Genomic DNA, 9,957 nt, shown 5'->3' on the forward strand with positions numbered 1-9,957 from the left:
TTCGCGTCTCAACAACAGTGCGCGCCGCACCCTCTTTCGCGAGTGTAGTCCCCTCTCTCTTTCTGGAACGTTGTTCTCTCTCGACGCCTCATTGTTGCCCGCTCCACCGTCCTTCGCGTGGCATTGTTGTTCATCGTGACTCATCGTCACTGGCCGGTCCTCTGCCGCTGTAACCCCCCATCCCGGACGAGCCCCCATATGTAGGAGTCTAAACGAAAAATAAGGCACGGAGATTCGAAGCCACGATTCGTGTTCTTATTTGACTCCTTATTGTTGGGTATGGGAGGCGCGGATACTACATATATTAACAACGTATGTGTAGATATACGTGTTGATTTATTATGGACGTGTGCGAGAGCAGAATGCCTGTACTTTTACGAAAATTTCCAATTATACTTTTGAACGTGACTACCTCCCTATCTCGACGAAAGAAACAAAGAATTGCTTCGTATCAGGACTCTGTTCCCTCTTGCTCATCCCAGAACTGACCTACGAACAGAGGTATGAATCACCGAGAAAAAGTGTTCTTCCAGTTCCATCCTCTGCTTGTACACAATATTCGGAATAATTTCGGGACCGAAGGCGCGTTCTTTATTTATAGAGAGATATGCAGATGAGTATATCCATTTTTATTCTTTATCGCCGTGAGTTATAACGTCTGGAGGATCGTTAAGAAGGTTGAGGTCGCAAAAAGCGTCGGACTCGAGACGCGGAGTCTCGTTTCTGCGAAACAGTCGTGTCGTCTTTCTAGGAAACGTTCATTCGTCCTTCGTCGATCGTGTTTTTCGCGTTCCTCGGCCCGTAGTTTATTAATAGACAAAGTGTTTACCTTGAAATTTTGTTGTGCAGGCCACGTACCGCCGCGGCGGCGTTGGACGAGCGTTTCCATTGGTCCGAGACTGGAAACCGCGGCGCTTACCGCATAAAGCTCGTAATAAGGAAAAAAAAGGAAACTCGTTTCGAGAATTCTTGGGCCTGTTCGAAAATTTCAAACGGTCGTTCTCGAGACTTTTACGGCTCGCGGACGCTACCGAAGCTCGTTGGGGTCCCCATTTCGCTGGTAAATTTAGTAAAGTCTCGTTGTCAACGTTTGTTAGGAGATAGAGTTGCGCAACAGAACGGTGGACAGAGTAGTCGAGGAAAAAAAAATGTATTTCTCGCATGAATGAATTGGTATCGAATCTGATCGCGAGAAATTAAATCGGTATACCGTGTCGCAAGAGGAATCTCGAGATTTTGATTAACGGGAACCTGGTTCTCCGAAAACGGCGAGAGTACCTTGACTCGGGCCTTGTCGAACTCTGGTGCGCAATGTTTTTTTTCTCGTTTCTCTCGGAATTATCAGCTGTTGAAATTAATTCTGTAGTTTCGGTCAAACTATTTGAGCTCCACTTTGTTTAGATAGAGCTCGTTTGATATGAACTTTCTATCAAGCAAATTTAAAAATGTTCTAAGTGATGTTCCACTTGGAACACTTTTGTTTCACGAATAAATGGTACATGTTTACCTTAGAAAGGCACAGAATTCATTTCTACAGCTGACAACTCCGAATAGAATCTTCTGGCGACTCGAGTGTCCACACTAGAAAGAAAGAAACTGTTGTCACCATCATCCCAAATCGGGATACCTTTCTTCCTTTGTCCAACGCTCGAAAAAAAAAAAAAAGTAATTCAGTCCCCATCGCGGTCGTCCAGCGTGCCTCGAGCTTACGAACGACGACTAATGACCGTAAGAGCCGGCAGCGTGGTGTCTATTGCGACCCAGTTGGTCGCATCCTTGCTTCTACGGAAGGAATGTGGGACGATTCGCGTAGATTATTCGAAATTGAAAACGATCGTCGTCTCCCACCTTTCCGCGCGCGAATCCGGACCGTTTCGCGTCTAATGATCGCGTTGTTCGCGAGATTGCGCGGTAACCGCGCAACAATAGACGAGATCCGCGATCGACGAACGATCCTGGGAAGACTTATCTGCGCAACGATCCAGCCGGCGATCGCTGATTGCGCCTGGATTCGGTCGCGAATTGCCGGCGCGCGGGCGTTCCTCTATTCAGGTTTCTGGAACGGCAATTTGACTCTCGCCGATTCGAGACGATTCGCGTTCGCTGCGTTTCGTGGCAATTATACCGTCTCGCGATACACACCGCGACGGTTCTTGCCGAGCGAAAGTCCATTCCGGAGTTGTGTGATTCTTTCACGACGTTCGTTTTTCGAACGTTCCCGTTACCCTCGTTGGACTTCCATTTCCTTTCCCTGGGACGCGAGGAGACCTGTACGGGAGCAGGGTTGATGTCAGGTTGGCCAGAAAGTTCCTTCGTGTTTCAAGAGAGCGGTTCGATTGTTAGAAAATTAGAAATAGCTGAATGGCTGAAGCAGGCCACGTGCTTAGTCTCTAACCCTCTCAACGGAGGTTCGGTCAGAGGTGTCCTCACGGTTGGGATTTTTCTGACGTGGTTCAAGACTTGTATCGACTTTCATGGAGTCGAGGGACCTATTGGAAATATGGTAAATTCACGAGTTACACAGAGTCGTTATTCGCACGCCCTATAACGCCCATCCTGGCCTACATATTCCGATCTTACACAATGCTTTAGTTTTCAAAGTTTTCACATAATTCCGGTTTCGGGTCCAACCGATAGCAGAGTTCTCCCGATGAAAATGGTACCGGACACGATGCAATTCGGATTATTTAGATGGAAATTATACGGAAAAAATGATTTGCACGGATTTTGCGTATCTTCGTTAAGAATAGTCCGATTTACATAGTGTTTAGTAATACGATGCATATGAAGTGAAATCGGGTGATTATTGAAAGCCATAAACCAAGGGTGGAACCATCCGAAGCGCACGTGTGCCGACTTTAACCCACGAAGGACCACAAAAGGGTCCGAGCAATAAAGCGTGTAATGTTTGTCGTGATATGCGCAACTTGCGCATCACCGGTATCGGACACGTTACCAGTTCGCTCAACGCCACGGCGTGTACAATAATTAAGAGCGTCTCGTGAAACCGAAGAAATCGCAAGATTGTGGGTGAAAGTGGCATGACTCTTGCCACTGTTGCGTTGCGCGCCGATCATCGAGGACATGTCTGCTCCCAGAGGCTCCTCGGTTGCGCAACCTCCCTCCGCAGAGGTCGCGCGTGACGATCTCGGTCACCTTCGTCAAATTCGATTTAACCATCGATTTTTCGACGCATCGTCCATAAATATCGCCCTTAATTCGCTGGAAATCTGAATAATTCATGTGCAAAGCGGTCCACCGATCCGGCCTGGTTCGGCCAATTTTTACGCATCGTAATACGAGCGTGTATTTTACATTTGCACGTTAATTTTATTCCATACACTAGCTGTGGCCCGCGGCTTCACCCTTGGAGAATACTATCTTCACTAGTAGTAGTAGTAGTCTAGTAGTACTAGTAGTCTATCGCGTCAGCTACGCCAAACAAAGAAAAACAAACAACAACAAAAATATCTACGCCGGTTAGTAGCCGCCCGGCGACGCAGAAATGCGTCTATAATATATTTGGGCAGCGTACGCCGATAACGTAGCCAAGCCTTCCATAGGAATGAGGTTGTAAACACACAGAAATATTTGCATCAATTTATAATCGAGAAGTCAAGAGAAGTATGTACTATTTACAAGTAATATTCGATGTATGATACGGTATATTCACGGTATTTTCTTCTCTTTTTCCTTTTGTTTCAAATTTCACGCGAACCGAGATGCCACAAAGAGATTCGGAATTCAGCGAGTGCATCGTTGGGAAAGTCTCTGATATATGACCGAGTTTTTCCGACGTTCGGTGCACGGGACCGCGATCGCGAGTTATCCGCGTCGCCGGCGTCGAAAGTATGATAAAATTAGCCAATTGCCGTGATAAAGTTCGTCTGGCCGGGAAACAAACGGCGAAACGAACGCGTCTGGTTGTTACCGTGCTGAAAAGTTACCGTCGATCGAATCAATTCAACGATTTTGCAACGCCCTCGACAGTTTTGCACCGACGATTCGCTTAGGATGCGCATAATTTACGCTGCGCGAACACGTAGACATCGGGACACATTTTATTCTCGTTTTATTGCGGCCAATCTCCACTTTAATTGCCCGTCGAAACGAGAATTCTAGTTTGGTAGGGAAAATTTGACGCGTAAAAAGTTGACTTAAACAGGATTAAATGCTGTGCTCGAAATTGTAATAAATTAATGTCTTACGCAACGGTGAATGCGAATGAAATAACCGTTGAATATATACAGGGAACCGAAGTTGTAGGAAGCATTATATATTCGACTGTACGGGGTAAGGTCGCATTAAAAATCAACGCGTTCAAAAGTTATATTTAATCGGTTGCAACTCGCGGTTGCTCAAAATATGAGCTACTCCAGCCGTGACGATTTCACTTAAACGAAAGATAATCGAAAGTGTAGAAGAATTCCGTATCGGTCTCCGTTGTTCACAAATTCATTTAAAAAATGCATAACGCGGCACGTTCGACGTTGGGAGAATATTTCGGCTGAAATTCGTCAAATTCCGTTGAAGCGGCGCTGTTTAAACGATTCCCGAAACTCTTGAAAATTCCTTCGTAGTTGTGAAAGCTCGCGTTACGCTTTGCTCGAGGAATTATTCAAATTGCGCGGTACAGCGTAAACGAAAGGGAACACCGACGAGAAGGAAGAAACGTAACTTCTGTCGTTCGGAGAACTAAAAAGTAGTTAAAGAGCGTAACAGGTTACCGCGATGCTCTCCTCGGGAGGGAGGAAAAGTCGTTTTCCGTGTTGCATAAATTCTAATTGGGTTAAACCTCCGAGTCGTCTCCGGGAAGCGTTTATTGCGTCGAAACTGGGACTCGATCTACGAAGGACGTCTATAGAAAAAGGAGAAACAAGAATTCTATGTAACTCGCATAAATAGGTGACACGAGATCTCCCTGCCGGTTTGCCGTTCGATCCAGCTCGTCGTTCTGCAATTTTACTCGACGTTCGTTTTACTTCGATTGTAACTAAACAAAATTCCACTCGACTTTCTACGTAGTAGAATCGAGAAGACCTGGAATTATTTTGCCATTGAATCTCGTTTATTCTCCGCAAATGTACAGCCCCATATAAATCATCTCATGTGATTAATTAGAGAGAAACGAATGGTAGTGTGTGGCTTTAATAGGCCAGAAAGGAGGAGTGTATCAGATGATTGTGGATTTTATGCATTTGTGGTATAGAGTAGCATTACAAGCACGTGATGGATATAACCAATAGGTATGTGCACTTATGCAAAATGAAATAGCAATATCGTTATATTAATTGTACAACATGTATGTATATTTTATGTATGTTTTGCTATGATGTGCATCTATGCAAAATGAAATAGCAATATCGTTATATTAATTGTACAACATGTATGTATATTTTATGTATGTTTTGCTATGATGTGCATCTATGCAAAATGAAATAGTAATATTATAATATTAATTGTACAAGATATGCATATTTTGTGTATGCTTGCTATGATGTGCATCTATTCAAAATGAAATAGCAATATCGTTATATTAATTGTACAACATGTACGTATATTTTATGTATGTTTTGCTATGATGTGCATCTATGCTATGATATGCATATTTTGTGTATGTTTGCTATGATGTGCATCTGTTCAAAATGAAATAGCAATATCGTTATATTAATTGTACAACATGTATGTATATTTTATGTATGTTTTGCTATGATGTGCATCTATGCTATGATATGCATATTTTGTGTATGTTTGCTATGATGTGCATCTATTCAAAATGAAATAGCAATATCGTTATATTAATTGTACAACATGTACGTATATTTTACGTATGTTTTCCATATTATTATGCATCGTAAACGCATGAAATCCGCAGTTTACATATAATTCTTACTTTTGTTTTTCATCGGGGTATCGTTACCGCAAGCATTGTTATACCGTGAATGTCGATTATAAAGTAGCTACTCGAGGCACGCCGAGCCTTCGTACCCGAGACCACGTTTGAACGTAGCGCGTGCCATAAACGCTTGCATGCTATCTCGCTTCTATCTTCTCCTTTCTCTTCGACACTTTCACTGTCACTTCGAATGGCTGCGAATTCTGTATTACCGTCGACCGTCCCCAGGGGACCAACGCCCGTTTTCGTCGTCGAGAAACGATGGAAACAACGAACCAATCTCACCGAAATTTCATTTTCGAGCCGGGGAGGAGTTTCACTCGTTCCTTTCGCTTCGAATCGAACTCGGTGTACCAAAGTCGAGTCTGGAGCCTCTGGAGAGAGAGGAATAAAGCGATTATTTTGTTATCGTCTCGAGGGAGCCGTGCGAAAATCCGACGAAACGCAATTTCCAACGCGCAAAAGTGTGGACGGACTTCGCGACGAAGAGTTCCCGACAGTGGACCAAAATGGCCGGCGCTGCCAAAGACTTGGAGGAGGGGGATCGTCGCGGGCATTGTTCGGCATCGGTCCCCTGCGTTCACGATGCGTCCTTAAAATTAGTTAAACTGGTGCACCGAAATTAACCCAGTTATGCAGAAAGAGAGGATATCGAATAAATTCACCGCGCAGCCGCGTATTGGTGGCCTCAGTGTTGTGTGTGGGTGTTGCTTGTGTACGCGTCGCCGGTAGAACCGGGGAGAATCGACGACGAAGACGCGTGTAGCTCGATAGCGACAAGGACGAAAGCAAAATCACTCGGTAGAGGAAGATGTAGACACCTTTAGAGGGTGTAAATGATACATATTACGTTCGCATGGAAGCAAAAAGAACAGAAATAGATGTTTAGGGGCATTTCACAGCGAATCCTGCCTAAGAGGCGCCGGCTTAAGAGCATGCTTCGATGCTTCCTCGCTGGCATTCGTCATACTTCGAGAAGTGGTGATAAACCGCGAAAAACATTATCCACTCGAAACCTTACACGATATCTTTCAAGACTTCGACTAATCGCGTTAGCGAGCGAAATTTCCTATCCTCGGTGATTCAAAATTCCTATCAAGATAAGAATGTCGTCGACGAAGATGAAGAATGTTCGTAACCGGCAAGAGCGAAGCGAAAACTGAGCTGCGTGGAAAGGAGCGCGGCGGAGAGGGCGCAGAAGGGTGAAAGAGGAAAGTTTAGCTGCGAGGGCGAGAGAGGGAGAAGGCCTAGAAATAGAGAGACTCCGTGTCAGCGTGGGGGTGTACGTGTATATACCGAGGGAGAGAGAGAGAGAGGACGAGAGACGAGCAGAGGGAGGTGAAGAGAGATAGAGACGGTGGAGAAACGAGGCCTCCGTGTTCCCTTTGAAGGCACTCGGCGGTCCACCTGCCGCCGCTGTCGGTGGCTGTGCAGAATGCGGGGGCGGTGGTGCGGCGACACGAACGGAGACCAGTGATGCTCTTCACGGTTCCACGGATTGATCTTCGAACGGTTCGCTCCCGTTCCTGCGAACGCTCTCCGACGAGACACATCTACACGCCCTGGACCAGCGAGTAAACTCGGCTGTTTTGTCAACTGCTTTCACGTGGTGGCCTCATATTTTCGAGACGTCGCAAAACACGCTACTCCATCGACGAGGATCCAGTGAGATCTTCGTCAGTGTGTAGGTTTGACTGTGGAAACGATTCCTGGCTGGGCACCGGTGATGCACAGTGTTTTTAATCCTGTGGAAAGCAATCTACACTTGGTGGACCATTCAACAATTTAAAACACTAGTAGGAGCTGGCCTCCAAAACTGAAGCACCACGAGGACATGGACTTCCAGTTGGCTTCCCAAGCACCTCGACTTCCAGGAACCCAAGACAACAGGGTAGAAAAAAGTAGTAACGCACAGTGTTTTTAATCCTGTGGACTCAAAGGAGTCTACACTTGGAGCGTTCAACAATTTAAAACACTAGTAAGAGTTGGCCTCCAAACCTGAAGCATCACCAGGACATGGACTTCCAGTTGCAGCAGTGAACTCTCACTAACCTAAACCGGGAATCTTCGAGAATCTAAAGCACACCATCTTGGCTTCTGGAGGAGTTGGCTTCCCAAGCACCTCGACTTCCAGGAACCCAAGACAACAGGGTAGAAAGTATTAACGCACAGTGTTTTTAATCCTGTGGACTCAAAGGAGTCTACACTTGGAGCGTTCAACAATTTAAAGCACTAGTAAGAGTTGGCCTCGAAACCTGAAGCACCACGAGGACTTTCAGCTACAGGGTGGACAGTAGTGACAGAGCACAGTGGATAGACACGATATCTAAAATCCTGTGAATTCTCCCTATCTTGGAGTCTTCAACAACCACTAAAGCGCACCATCAGGCGTCCCAAGCACCATGAAGACCTAGACTTAGACTTCCGTAGTCATCGCAAGGACCGTCGATGAGGGCTGACCCTCGGATAGGAGGCTCGTCAATCGACCCGATCCAAGCAGTGATCAATCCTCTTGGTCCACTCGCAGAGACATCCACCGAGGAGATGAGCGTCGTCGACCTAATGACGTTCCTGGACGTTTGCCAGCTCTATCTGCAGACCAGGCGGAAGTCTCGTAGCCTGTGCACCCTGTGGGCCATCGTCACGTTCATTCGCACGGAGGACACCAGCGAGTTCGTGCGCTGGTGTCACGCGTACACCGTGCCCCATCTGCGATATCGAAACGACTCCGTCGGTCCCCAGGTGAAAGAGAAGCCGAGGGTCGACAAGTTGATCCTGCAGCACCTGCAGGAGCTGTTCAACTGTGGCTGCATTCCGTCGTGCGATATCGGTTTATGAACGGTGGCTCTAGGACAAGCTTAAGTATGACGAACTCGTATTCGAATCGCGGTCTGGAGTCAGGTCTTCTTCGTGGTGGGAGGTTGTGAGATCCAGGAGCGTACTGAGACCACTTTTACTGTATTTCGATACCTAGTCACATGGTAGTCTAAGAGCCAGCGAGGATCCTACTTACGTCATTTTTAAACGTAAATAACGCTTTTCTTATGGAAGTACAATACCTGTACTGCGGATTTTATGCATTTATAACGAACAATAATATAGAAAGCATACATGAAAAATATACGTAATGTACGTTGAATGTATTCTACAATTGATATAATAAAATTCTCACTTTGTATAAGCGCGGATACCTTTTGGTTATTTTTAGTATTTGTTTATTACAATAGTTTGTATCATAAGTGCGTATAATCCGCAGTTTAAGAATAACACGATCATGGACACCATCGCGCGGCAGTCTTAGAGAACGTTTTGAAACATGCAAAAAGAGTTGAGATTACGTAATTTTGAAATGGCTGATTTTAATCACAATAATTAATCGCACGTTTCAATTGTATATTGGCTAGTGTTGGTTTACGCAGACTCGATCTACCTGTGGATTCCGTTTTTAATTCGCACTCCCCTTGGCTGTTATTCTTCCGGTTTCGGTGCCCTTGCTCAGCGAGAGTGGATCGACGAGTAGACGTCTTGCAGTGTTCTTCTCTCGTCGAAGAAGAGGCCACTCGACCTGTTTGTGTCGACGGACCACTCTTCGTCGTCGTCGGTGGCTAACAAGGGTGCTCGAGTGTTACGATACCTGGTTGAATAGGAGCTACACGGGAAAGGAGTGTCGGTCCCGTGAACGCGAATCGAGTGGGAAATAGTTATTGTTCGATGATCGCCCGTGGCCGATCAGCGACGATGATAGCTTTTTGTCGGCGACGCTTCGCGGCGAGAAGTGAAAGGGAAGCTAAACGTAGAATGGTGATTAAAACTAGAGCGACAGGACGTTTGCGTTCTACCTGGAATCAATTATACCATTATGAGCGAGAAAAATTATGAACGTTGAGGAAGACGTTTATATATTATAAGGGGAAACTGTGATCCTGGCCTCGGAAGAAGGATCAAAGAAGTATTCTATTTTCTAGAAATTCTTTTTTAAGAATGTGAACGTTTTCTTGGGTTTTCTATAGTTTCAATGCTAGAAGGAATTTTATTAAAAATATCCCAACGCTAATGTGCCT

At 45.5% G+C, this 9,957-nt stretch overlaps 1 protein-coding gene across 3 annotated transcripts in view; it reads left to right on the forward strand.

The window, feature by feature from the left end:
* Positions 1-9,957, forward strand: part of LOC128872953 (uncharacterized) — a 38,171-nt gene that overhangs the window by 8,300 nt on the left and 19,914 nt on the right. The window contains exon 1 of one of the 3 annotated variants that reach the window (XM_054116158.1): positions 7,237-8,922. The exons of the other annotated variants lie outside the window; for them this stretch is intronic. The gene's annotated coding sequence lies outside the window, so the exon portion shown is untranslated. Of the gene's footprint in view, positions 1-7,236; positions 8,923-9,957 lie in introns of those variants that run through there. 3 annotated transcript variants of the gene reach the window in all.

Source organism: Hylaeus volcanicus, chromosome 2, assembly GCF_026283585.1.
Source record: "Hylaeus volcanicus isolate JK05 chromosome 2, UHH_iyHylVolc1.0_haploid, whole genome shotgun sequence".
Lineage (NCBI taxonomy): Eukaryota > Metazoa > Arthropoda > Insecta > Hymenoptera > Colletidae > Hylaeus > Hylaeus volcanicus.